Consider the following 13,736-nt stretch of genomic DNA (forward strand, 5'->3'; position numbering starts at 1 on the left):
AAGCTTAGTTCTTTCAGGTTTTTTTTTTTTCTTTCACCTTCTTTTTCGTTCTATTTGTTCATTGTGATTTTTTCATTTTATTTGCCATCATGTCCCCTTTACTCCTATGTCTCCTTTCTCTCCCTTCCCCCTTTCCTTCTATGATTCTTTCTGTTTCTATCACTGCACTATTTCTTTTTGTACAATATCTTTGCTCCCCTTCTTGTTTCTTTTTTTTGTTTGTTTTTCTTTCTATCATTTCCATTTTTTCTCTTTCATGCCCTCTTCCATATTTCTCAGTTTTTCCTTTTTCTGTCTGGTTTCACCTCCGTCACTCTTTCGTTTTAGCGCTTTGTTTCTCTCACTTGTTCCATCTTTTCATTTCTGTCCCTCCCCCTGTCTTATCCATCACTCTCCTCTTTCCTCCTCGTTGCAATGTCTGTTTTCCTTTCCCTCCCTTTATTCATTCTTATTCATTCTATATTCTTTCTTTCCCAGTTCTTTATCGTGTGTATCTTTGTGTGTCCAGTGTCACGTTCTCTAGCTACCAGTGAGAATGTTTGCTATGCTGTGTGTTTTGCTATTTGCTGCACTGTATATCGTAACATGACATAGCCCACTGTTCAATGAACAAACCCCACTGTGTTTGTAGATTATAATAGATTATGTGATGGGCTATCATATAATCTATCATAGCTGCCATTTCACCAGACTACTCCAACATAAACTCTATAACTTCATGTGCCCATAATGCTTCATCTGGGATACCACTTTATTTTTCCATTCATCAAATCCTCCGTGTGTCATCCATCCAGTCACAGCCATCTAAATTCACACCATGCCGTTCTGTAAATCATTTAAAATAAAAGACGAGAAACAAACTCTAGACTGTAAACCCATTCCTCTGGCGTCTAGACAGTAAGCTCGTTTGAACAGGGTCCCCATCTACCTCTTGTTCCTGTATTATTTTGTAACTGTCTCGTTTATTGTTAAATTTTTCCCTTTTATAATATTGTAAAGCGCTGCGGAATAAGTTGGCGCTATATAAATACCAATAATAATAACTTATCGTAAGCCCCATCTACGTGAAGGCGTCTGAAAAATAAAATGCTGTGAATTTCTTTTTTATTTTCATTGACCATTTTTATTGCCGTTTGTTAAATCCTTTCAAAAATAGCAATTGTTTATCTGATACAGACACGCACAGTGAATGGTGTTCTATCTGTAGTTCACGCATTAATTACATTATTTCAATCAGACCATTGATCAACATGGATACACCATTAGCTAGGCTCTTAGTAGGTTTGGTTCAGTGTGCTCTGGACACCTAAGAGTTAAGTGAGTTGCTTCCAAATCACATCTCTTCTCATGGGACCGTAAAACACTGGGTTATCATTTTAAGTAACTCTAATACTGTCAGTGATGAAAACTGCCTTTCGCTTGTGACCGACACAGACAGAACGCGAGAGACGGACAGGAACACATACCTCTTGAGGTAGGTGTCTGCATCCCAAAACCCCACTGCATTATATCTGTCAAAAGCTACTCGCTGGCTTAATGCTTGCACCCCAAAATTTAAGGAAATTGTGTTAGATGCTCAAGTCCACACGCAAGCTTTAATTAAAGAGAATTCATCTTTATTGCAAAGATAAAATATTTCCATTCGAGTAAAGCTTAGCTTGTTAGGTAAAGAATATTCTAATTTGGAGATTAATTTAAATGGTGTCATTCTAATTAACCAGATTTATGTATTTCATTTCTTTATTTTCATTTGTATGAATTTTTTTTCTCCAGGGGAAAAATTGGTACATTATATGTGAAATTGGGTAGAATTTTTTTTTTTTTTTTTTTAAATACAGTTGGATATTAACAATTTCAGTCTTTTAAAATATTAGATATTTTTATATATTATATCTTCATTAGAAATGTATTATAATATAAATATTAATAGAAACTTATTCTATTTTATTTTTTAAAAAACATTTATAAGGTCTAACAAAGATAGATGCTGTTGCATACGAATAGTACTTTTGCATTACAAGGAATTTGACATGAAATTATACAGACAAAAACATCATGAGAAGATATGAGTATAGGAGACTTGCTCTGCATTGAAGCGTTACCAGCATCAATGTAGGGTAGCATAGAAAAAGTATACATTGAATATCTCAAGCAGTGGAATTAGAGATTGAATTTCATGGACTTTTTCCCACCCTTAATTCAGTAATAATTCTTTATAGCCTTTATGATTGAACAGGTGGGTGTATTTCTCAAAAATGTAAAATGTTGTCGCCTATATTATAAGTGTATATTAAATGATATCGTTTGTACAGCGCTACGGACTCTGATGGCGCTATAAAAAATAATAATAATGAGAGAGGGCTATGCATTCTGTATTCATTGTAAGTAGGAATACATTTTATCATATTAAACATGATATCTTAAGACTCTGATCCTCCAAATCTACATATCGCAAAAAAAACCTAAATGTTTTGTGATACCTGCTCTGCTAAAAGACGGTTCTAGGTATCTACTACACTTAGTACACTACACACCTTCTAATATTTATATATGTAGCACAGATGTAATGTTTTCACTAAACTATTTTATTCAGAGATGCTGAGTTATCATCAAGGGGCCGTAATTCTGTTAATGGCATGTCATGATTCCCTTTTATTCCAGAAGTTTGGTCCTTAAGGGGTTAATTGTCTGTGTGTTTAAGAATCTTAAATATCTAGTATATCTGCAACTTCAAGGGTTAAAATAAACATTCCTAGTCTAAAAAAATGTTTACATTATCATTCAAAGGGGAGGGAAAGCTTTGAGGATTATCTTAATTGGGAGGGTGGGGGGGGGGGGGGATTTTAGCTGTCAAGAGAGGCTAGAAAACTTAAACTTGTTTACATTGGAAAAAGGCATCTCAGAAGAGGCCTGACAAGACTATACAAATATACCAGGCCTCATCAAACAATTGTCCAGTAACCCGTTAATTAACAGGACCATAAAAAGGTCAAGAGGTCACTCGTTTAGAGTTGAAGAAAGGCAATTTTGCTTACAGTGGGAACTTTACGGTAAGTACAATAAAGATGTGAAAATCTCAGCCTAAAGAGATTCTGTACAGATTTTTAAACATCTGGGTGCTTTTTGAACACTATATTCAAAGATATGATATTTAATACGTGGGGTAAAATATTCGTTATCCAGGAGATATCGGACTGCTATTTTGGACTCAAGTATTTTTCTTTTCATTTTGTCAGCAAAACTTAAAGTTGATTGAAATATTTTTTTTCCATTGTATAAATGTGATTCTTGCTATCAAAAGTCCATTAACCCCTTAATGACACAACTTCTGGAATAAAAAGGAATCATGACGGAATATATCCGTCATCTGTCCTTAAGGGGTTAACTATTCATCAAAGATGCCCTTCTCAAGTTTGTAGTTCTGGGGAAGAATCACCTGGAGACTTTCATGGTGATTTAAATCACTAGTAACTTCAGTGGGGCCACCCCAGGGGGCAGCTAATTACAGTAGGTATTGGGCTGTGAACTCGGTAGCTGAAATCACTTAGACCATCTGTGATGGCTATCCATCACGGCTATGTGTGGGCTCTCCATGTAAGTTTGGGCTGCGGTGTACTGGGCCTTAATACTAAGTTTTCATCAGTGAAGATTCAAGTAGTAATGGTCATGTAAAACATTTGAGGAACACTCAGATCTTAGTAAATACTTTGAAGTGTAATTTTTGAAGTGTGTCTTGTTCAGTCTGCTTTAGGCCATGGTCTTGTCTTGTGTTTCTTATTTAGTACGTTCAAGAACTTACTATGATAACATTTGTTTATAAAACATTTTGTTTCCTGTGAAACACACTGTTTGAGAGTTTAAAGTGGCATTCGACGCATCATAGCGTCTGCTGATATTACTTACCATTCTAAACCCTCAACATTCCCATCTTACATCTTCCATGTTTTTCCCTTCCCACTGACATTGAAGGGGTAGTTCAACTTCTTATGAGCTTCCCAGGTATTTGTCCTGTCAGCTTATAGACCATACAGGTCAGTCTCCTTCACTAGTCGGACTGAGTCAGGCAAGGAACTGATCTCTGTGAGTACACGCTCACAGCTTCTGCAAATGAAGGGGAGTGAATGACTGGATGGAGCAATGGGGAAGCCGGGCAGTATGGAGGTAGACACAGGTAATGGAAACAAGAAAGAAAAGGAAGTCAATGACAAGAGATTGTTAAGGTATGTTTTCATACCTGCCATTATAATTGGTACAATAAGCTGTCATGATACAGTATGTTGCAGTGGTTATGGTGCTTGGAGTGTCCCAATAAAATGAAGCTGTTAAAATAAATAATTTAACAACTGGACATAAAAAGTCTGAGTTTGCTTTTTGTATTTTTACAATAAAAATGATAAATATAGCTTCCTATTTACTAACCAAAATTGTTCGTAGAAACGCATGTAGATTTATGTCACAGTCAGTACTGCTATCGGCTATTTGTAAACCGTGCTAGATCTATTTAGAGAGTCCATGGTCTTTCTGTTTGTTTGGGGCCTTGGAAACCTTGATAATAAGCATCTTAAAAGATTAGCAGGGTGTTTAATAATAATATACAAAAATATCATTCCTGTAACATCTTAAAGACCGAAGTCTCCCAATCTAAATAGCCCTCGTTATCTCGCATTGTAAGATCCATAAAGCCCTGCGGTCATAAAATGAGTGGCTTGTTTCTTTTTGGAATAGAATCTTTAAACCAGATTATGATTACGTAGACCGCCTTCGATAATTAAATATATAGGAGAGGACCTTTTTTTTTTTTTTAAATTGAAATTTAATGGCCGAGAGATTTCCAGATGCTCGAGATCGACAGGTTCCATGATACTTTTAGGTGGGGAAAGCACCGTGCTTGTTGAGGATCGTTTGCTGTTGTAAATCTAAATTTTGGACTCAAATCTTACAGTTTAGATCAGGTGTAGGCAATTTTTGGCACTCCAGATGTTGTGGACTACATCTCCCTAGATGCTTTGCCAGCATTATGATTGTAAGGGAGTTAAGGGCGATGTAGTCCACGGCATCTGGAATGTCGAAGGCTGCTTACCCGTGATCTAGAGCAGTGTGCACCAAGCTTATATCAGATCACTGTCTGCCTGAAGGTTTTACTGATTTCCCCGTCTCGGCCCTACTTCATGTGACCTTCCTGCGAGTCTCTGCTTCTTTTTGCCGTTTAGGATTTCTTGTTTGACTGTATTACAAAAGCCTTTTAAATACCATTTCCCCCAGAGACACAAAGCAAGGGAATCGAGTCGGTAGGAGCAGCAGGAGGGAGTGTGTGGACGCACTGGAGTCAGGAATTACTCTCAATGTTGTTTGTTAAACTACGGGCAACAAGCCAGCCGCATGAAGTCAATGCAATGGATTTGGAACGGTAATTCCCAAAATAATGTAGGAGATTTAAGGAAACTCGGGTGCAAACATAACATTTATTTATAGCCTTTTTAGAATTACGGAAATAGGAAAGAGGTTGGATCAAAACACACTGATGTAAATGTTCAAAATAGAATCTGTTTTACTCATCACTTTAAATGAACCTCTACGTCTATTCAAATATTGGGATTTGCTCACTGATCCTGCCTTGACATCAAATGGCAAAATTAAGGTCATAATATTTTTAAAACGTGTATCAGTTATTGTTTGTGTTAATGGATACATATTGTGATACAGCGCCAGTAAACTGGTAGAACCTTGTTAGAAACTCTCAATATCAATATGTGTAATTATAAGACAGGATAAGTGCGATTATGCTTACCTTTCAACATTGCAAATGGACAAAAAGGGACACTTTAATTTTAGGGGTGTGAGAGGTATTGCGACCAGGAGCGTGGCTGTAATAAATGTGTGAGTTGGGTTTAGCTGGGGCCGGGCTGTTCTGAGAAATTTTAGGTGACTTACTAATAATTTATACAACTAAAATTTTATTTATAACAAGAACAATGTATCTTATTTACACAGACTGATTTCTAAACACATTTATTGTAGCTTAAAGACACATTACTGGGAGTATTATTGCTGTGGAGCACTGTTATACACTCAGACACATTACTGGGAGTATTATTGCTGTGGAGCTCTGTTATACACTCAGACACATTACTGGGAGTATTATTGCTGTGGAGCTCTGTTATACACTCAGACACATTACTGGGAGTATTATTGCTGTGGAGCTCTGTTATACACTCAGACACATTACTGGGAGTATTATTGCTGTGGAGCTCTGTTATACACTCAGACACATTACTGGGAGTATTATTGCTGTGGGGCTCTGTTATACACTCAGACACATTACTGGGAGTATTATTGCTGTGGAGCTCTGTGATACACTCAGACACATTACTGGGAGTATTATTGCTGTGGAGCTCTGTGATACACTCAGACACATTACTGGGAGTATTATTACTGCGGAGTTCTGTTATACACTCAGACACATTACTGGGAGTATTATTGCTGTGGAGCTCTGTTATACACTCAGACACATTACTGGGAGGATTATTGCTATGGAGCTCTGTTATACACTGACACAAACCAACAATATGGAGTTCCTATGGATTTGGGCCCAAAATAGGGATTGGGCCCTAAAGAGGGACACTTGGGAGGCATGTATTATGTAAGCTGAACTAAATAAAAATTGCCTCTTAGTGCAGAAGAATTTCAGTCTGAATCCCAAGCCTTATTAAAGGAGCACTATACTCCCAGGAAAACGAGGGTTATTAGGACCCCCCCTCCCCCTCCCTCATGATTAACCCTCAATGTAAACATAGCCGTTTCTCTGAATCCGCTATGTTCACAGCTGCAGAGTTAAACCTAGAGGGACCTGGCACCCAGACCACGTCATTAAGCTGAAGTGGTCTGGGTGCCTATAGTGGTCCTTTAACATCTGATCTGTGCACACACTTGCTGTTACAATCTGGCTGGAGTAAAGTTTGTTGTTTTCAGCATTTATCTTTGTTATCTGATTAACAAAGTGTTTAGAACTGCTACAGCCATCATCGTATTTAAAGAAACAGACACACACAAAGCAAGGTCAGGCATGTCATGGGTCAATTGGTGAAAAATCTGATTAACCGCCATTTAAATAAAAATACAAAGGTTTCAAAGTAAAGTTTTATTTATACAAATTCCACACGTCCCAAACTAATATTGTGATTATAAATATTTCATTCCTGCTGCTCTCTCACTATAGGGCAGACCCAGCCATCTCTGCTTCTTCTCCATAAAATGCCCTAAAAGGGAACCTCAGGTGGTATTCTTATCAATGTACCTTAAAGGGACACTCCAGACCCGTAAAGCACTTCAGCATGTCATTGCCATAAATATGCAAAGTCCATCCACGTAGACTGTTGTCATTTTCAGTTGCCCTACAGTGGAGCAGCCGCAAGAGAGGACTCGCTGCTGGAGAAACAGTTAAGTCAAATGCATTTGGGGGTGCGCCTGGTATAGATCGGGTTAAAGTAATAGTCCATATGATAACGCTGCAGTGTCCCTTTAATGGTGCACTAGTTAAATATTTGTACTTTTCTATAGTGACCCCTCCAGTGTACGTGAAGTTATAGGAAGACTCTATAGTGCACTGTAATGGGATATTTTGCCTAGCCTGTAAGTTCCATACAAATGCAGATACAATTGATATTACTGATATAATAACTTGGCAATTAGTCTTAAGGCCATGTGCAACCAGGGGGCCCCTCGGTTTCTGTCACACCGCTCACACACAGGACCAGGGCTGGGACAATGGGGATGCTGGTACTATAACCACAATACCAGGCTATTGTGGTTTTTCGGCTTAGTGCCCCTTTAACTAACGAAATGAAAAAAAAAAAAAAAACAGTTCATATGTATCTTGTGTATAAAAGTAAGCTCTGCCACCAGAGACATGAGGCCTTACTTTTTTTAGACCATAATAGAAGGTTAATAAGAGTTACTCCAACCAAAACAGGGTTTAAATAAAATACTGGTATTGGTTGCTATTACAGTATGGTGTCCCCCCTGCTACCCTCAATCCCTGATTTTAAATGTAAGGAAACACTAACCTGCTGTCCTACGCTGAGGCCATGTTCTCTAACGTTGTTGATGTCACTCCTCCCTATGGGGCGGGGGGCGGGCTGTGGCACCATTAGTCGTGTGTCGCCAGCATGCTACGATCGCTGACAAGGCGAATACTATGCACAGATTTAATGTTGGCCTGCCCAGAACTCTCATTCCGGGCTCATAATGACGACAACAATAAAGTTTCTTCCTGAAATGCTGCAGATAGACTTAACGCACCATAACCACTTCAAATTACTGACGTGCTCATGGTGCTTGGAATAACCATTTTTTTAAAAACGCTCCAGGCTGGATGTGACCCATTCTTTGAATTGCCTGCTCATGCTGCAAATTTCCAGCTTCTACATTCTGCTTTTATCAAACGAGGAAGTGATTCGCCAGTCCTGACACTCACTAACTAACTTTCTATAGCGTCGCTGAGCTTATACCACAGACTTATTGGAATAGAAAGCATTCCTGAGCGTTCACAGTCTGACTCTGCTCCCTATTTAATTCTGTCTGTCAATCACAGGGGAACTTAACAGGTTTAGTTTTGGGGTTTTGTTTTGACGTTATCTTGGCGAAACTCTTCTCCGCTGTAACATCAGCTTCCTTTTTACATTTTATAAAATATAAAGAGGATTTCGTGCATCCCAGGATTTGTCATATTATGTTTACTAGTCCCCTATATTTAAAGTGATACAAAGCTTTATCCCTGGCACTAAAGCCCCTCATACAGTATTACATTTTACAAAGCTACTTAAAATCACCTATCTTAACAAACAAATACGGGGGCCACAAAAAAAACACAGATTTAAATACAAAAAAAAATACAAAAATAATTGTTGTAAACTCTGTCTTTTGCACTCGCTGTCAGCAGAGAGAGGATAAGAAATGGCACAATGTTTCTATTTCTGTTTATTTGTAATGTTTTTCCTGGCTTTGTCTTGTCTCAATCTTTAATATAAAATTTAAAGAATGTTCAGGATCACATTGACAAAAACGTTAACCAAGTGATAAGTGAAATACACTGTTTGATTGTATGTATTTTACAGTGAAGTAACCGATCCCCAGTGACATTAAAATACATTTTGCTAAATACCTCACACTCTCCCCAATATCTGCTGAATTGGGGGAGGAAACGCTATTACAGTAACCGGTTTGTTGGGAGCAGGTGTCCAAGTCCTGACGAATATCGTGCCTTTTCCTTTTAATGGGGACTCACCAAAATGATATGGAGCCATTTGTGGATTTTATCCCAGGGAATTAAAGGGAAACGATAGGGCCATGACAGCAAAGTTGTTTTCCTGGTACTATTGCTTCCTATAGTGCCCCCCTCCCAGGTCCCCCCCTTCTGTCACTTATCTGATATCAGCGCTGATGTCTCACTGTGCTCGTTCAGGCTCCGACAAGGTGTTAGCATGTTCCCATCCTGTATACATACTGTATGTCCCTTCTTTATTCTGTACCCCTTTTAATGCTTGCCTCAATAAAAGAAAGATTGACCAAAAAAAAAAAATAGCATTGTTTTTCATTTTACCAAATTGTTTGGAAATTGAATTTAAAATTCATGTTTGTGGGGTGAAATCTGTAGCGTACTGTATAGTTACTGTTATTCAATTTGGAACAATCATCAAAAACGTTCGGCTTATCGGGTCTCGCCGCCATTAAATGAACATCCCAGGATCCTCTCTGTCGCAGCCAATCACTTTTCTGATGTCCCATAATCCTCTTGGCCTAATAGCATTAAACAGCTTTAAACAAACAAGGGTATTGACCCCTGACAAAAGCTACATTAACTCGGGAAGGTCCAATCGCCTGTGTGGAGGGCTATATCCCAGAGAGGGCCGTAATGAGCTTGCTGGGGGATTTATAGGGATGAAGAGAAGGAGACCTAGGGAATTATTAATGACAGACTGTCTCTTTTTCCTCTAACAAGCGTGAGAAATTTTCGCTTTTTCACTCCGAGACAAGGCTTTCCACTTTGAGTCTAATAATCGCATTTCATCTATTTTAACAGCACTATGAAATGAAGTAAATAAATAAAATGTCTACGTTTGGAATGGGTGGTCAAACCCATCTCATACAATTTATCCATGGAGCGCCTTTTTAACTATTTCAGTTCTGGCTGCTCAATTTAGAGGGAGCACGGCTAGTTAAGATTTGATATCACTTTAGAAATGCCTCAATTCTTATCTAGGAACAGAAAAAAAAGTCTCTGGTATTCACTATTCCTGGAAGGGAACAGCAAATTTAAAATCAAAGCATCCAATTTTGAAACTTGCCTGCTGGGCCATGTTTACAATTCTGCACTTTTTGCCGAAACGTTCCGAGTTTCATGCTCATTTCTCCACAATTCCCGATTTAGTGGGTTATTTTCAGAATGTGATTTGTTGGGAATTCAAAGGGAATTTGCCATTTTCTTTGAATTACCGATCTCATGCTTTATTATTATTATTTTATTATGTATGTAGCGCCATCAGATTCCATAGCGCTGTACAATGAATAGTGAATACAGTCGTGATATTGTTGTATCTACTTTTAAATCAGCATCTCACATGAGTTTTTATGTTTTGTTTTATTACTTTTTCGATTAACTGATGTTGCTTTTTATTTTCCGTATATATCAATTTAAATTGTGTAAATTCATCTTACTAATGGATGTGAATTTACTAGAATAGAATGGCTGCAATGTCTGGGGATCTTTGTGTTTCCCATCCTTATACTAAGAGTCAAATAAATTAATTGCTTCTGCTATATAGAACCCAGTGGCGGTTCTATAGAAAAGCATTCAGGACGGGAGGCAGGTCTGAGCTAATAGAGCCTAATGGTCAAAGAAAGAAAGCGTCTAGCTATAGATTGAGGAAGAAAGCGTCTAGCTATAGATCGAGGTGTCTAAATGGTCAAAGAAAGCGTCTAGCTATAGATCGAGGTGTCTAAACGGCCAAAGAAAGAAAGCGACTAGCTATAGATCGAGGTGTCTAAATGGTCAAAGAAAGCGTCTAGCTATAGATCGAGGTGTCTAAACGGCCAAAGAAAGAAAGCGACTAGCTATAGATCGAGGTGTCTAAATGGACAAAGAAAGAAAGCGTCTAGCTATAGATCGAGGTGTCTAAACGGTCAAAGAAAGAAAGTGACTAGCTATAGATCGAGGTGTCTAAATGGTCAAAGAAAGAAAGCGTCTAGCTATAGATCGAGGTGTCTAAACGGTCAAAGAAAGAAAGCGTCTAGCTATAGATCGAGGTGTCTAAATGGACAAAGAAAGAAAGCGTCTAGCTATAGATCGAGGTGTCTAAATTTTCAAAGAAAGCGTCTAGCTATAGATCGAGGTGTCTAAACGGTCAAAGAAAGAAAGCGTCTAGCTATAGATCGAGGTGTCTAAATGGTCAAAGAAAGAAAGTGTCTAGCTATAGACAGAGTTGTCTAAATGGACAAAGAAAGAAAGCGACTAGCTATAAATCGAGGTGTCTAAACGGTCAAAGAAAGAAAGCGTCTAGCTATAGACAGAGTTGTCTAGCCAGGACACTCTAGTAGTTGGGGGACAGGAACGCAGACCACGATTAAACACTGGCTAAAGTGAGAATTCAAAGATAATTTCCGATTTAAGACCAGAGTAGCCGTACTGAAAGCATAGATGGCTTAAATACCATTTCACTTATTTTGATCTAAAATTTGAAATACTGTACTCTTAATTCACTTTGTAGTCTTACTTTTGTAAAAAATGCTGCAAGTGTGAAATCTGCCATTTTCCCCTCTTTTTCCTTATTCTCATGGCCTATGATATATAGCCTGGAACAAAGTGATGTTCTAGAAGGAATTTCAGCAGACGTTCAACCTCACCAAATATCTGGAATGGTAACCTGTCCCTTCCACAAAGTATCCAGTCTTCATATACTCTTCCCATCTAGACTTCCCCAAAGTATCCAGTCTTCATATACTCTTCCCATCTAGACTTCTCATCCTAGGCTGTTTATATAATCCCAGTATTAGTGAAGACACGTTTCTTGATTCATATTAACCACGGTTCCTTTCAGACCTGTTCACTTTAGGTTATTTATAGACAGAAATGCACTTTTAGCAATTTTCTAAAAGTGGCGCTGGAATATGCAGGAATATTCTATTTGTATTCATGGTGGCGTCTTCACTTTTAGAAATTTGCTCAAGAATATTTATTTATGAAGCACATTGCCTCTTATCCCTACCTCACAACCTGTACACACAGCTCAGAAACGTCCGCATGATGACACAAAATGTATACTACATCAATGTTGAGCACAACGCACATATATCAAACTATTCATCTAGGTTAAACAGTACACCTTTGTACGTTGAAATATGGTCTTAAAGATGGCCTCAAATTCTGGCCTTATAGATGGTTAGCCTGCCACCAGTGTGACCATGTCTCCGTTTTGGCAGATAATGACCTAATTCAGTTACAGCAGTTGGCCAGGCTGGAGACCTTCACTTTCCTAATGCAGTGATTATCGTGTAACATCTTACAATATCCAGTTCTTCACCTCGAACAATAGAGAGAGTTCTCAGTGATAAATAAGTGACGTATACTAAGGATCACTCTGCCATGCGCTGATATCAGAGGACCTCCTTCTTACAAACCGAACATTAAAACAAATTGAACTACGCCACCCTTTACCAGCACGTGCTATTTAATACCGTTTTTGGAATATATATATAGTTTTTTTTTCTTTACTTTATTTTTAAGTTCTTCACAGTAAATAGTAGATAATATCACATCAAAGAATATAAATGTATAAAAACAATGCTAATCTGTGCAAGATAAGAGGAATCGCACTATGGTGGAGGGGTATTAGAAATTGAAGGCTATTATTTTAACTCACAAAATTAGTTTTGGGTTTCGGAGCCGTGCAGTGCTGAAGCAGAGCTGTACCCACTATATGAGAAATTTTCCAGCTTTGTATAAATCCAATATTACGGAGCTATACTGGAAATGAAGTAATTACTTGATCTGAGAGGTGCTCTCAGCAGAAGCTGCACATCCTGGAGATTTGCAGCAAATTCAGGAGCCACAAAGTAGGGTTTGTTGTGTATGGGGTGATTGTTTTTATTTTAATTTGTGCATATTTTTTTAAAGGATTATTTTCATAATTCATTAACAAAATGTGCTGAATTGCACCCGGAATGCCCCTTTAACGTGTCACCATAGAAGATGCAGACACGGTCACATCAAGTTGCCTTATTTGGAGAGTTTGAGAAGGAGTTGAAACACAGAAAGCTGATCTCTGTGTTGAGTTTGCCCGAGATGAGACTGGGATAATGGGTAATGAGGGGAATGTATGAATATCAATCTGTGAAACATTGTAACAGTGCGGTACCCTATTACCCTGTTGCTATGGTCACCAGGTTGTGAAGATTGTACTGGTCCAGTGCACTCTCAGAGTTTGCATTGAGCTTGAATTCAGCCAATCAGAAGTCAAGTTGCCCCCCGAACTCTGCAGGTTAGAGATTAATTCTGAGTTATGTCAGGGGCAGTTTTTGGACGGGGTGACGAGAATGTCCCCTTCCCCACCTTGTACAGGGCAACGACAATTATATTTATTGATAAGCTTCTTTTCAGCCAGTCACCCTCTGACTCAGAAAGTCCAGCTGCTAATCTACCCCACTCTATCTAACAGTGATGGCTAACCTTGACACCATAGAGT

This window comes from Pelobates fuscus, chromosome 13, assembly GCF_036172605.1.
Source record: "Pelobates fuscus isolate aPelFus1 chromosome 13, aPelFus1.pri, whole genome shotgun sequence".
NCBI classification, from domain to species: domain Eukaryota; kingdom Metazoa; phylum Chordata; class Amphibia; order Anura; family Pelobatidae; genus Pelobates; species Pelobates fuscus.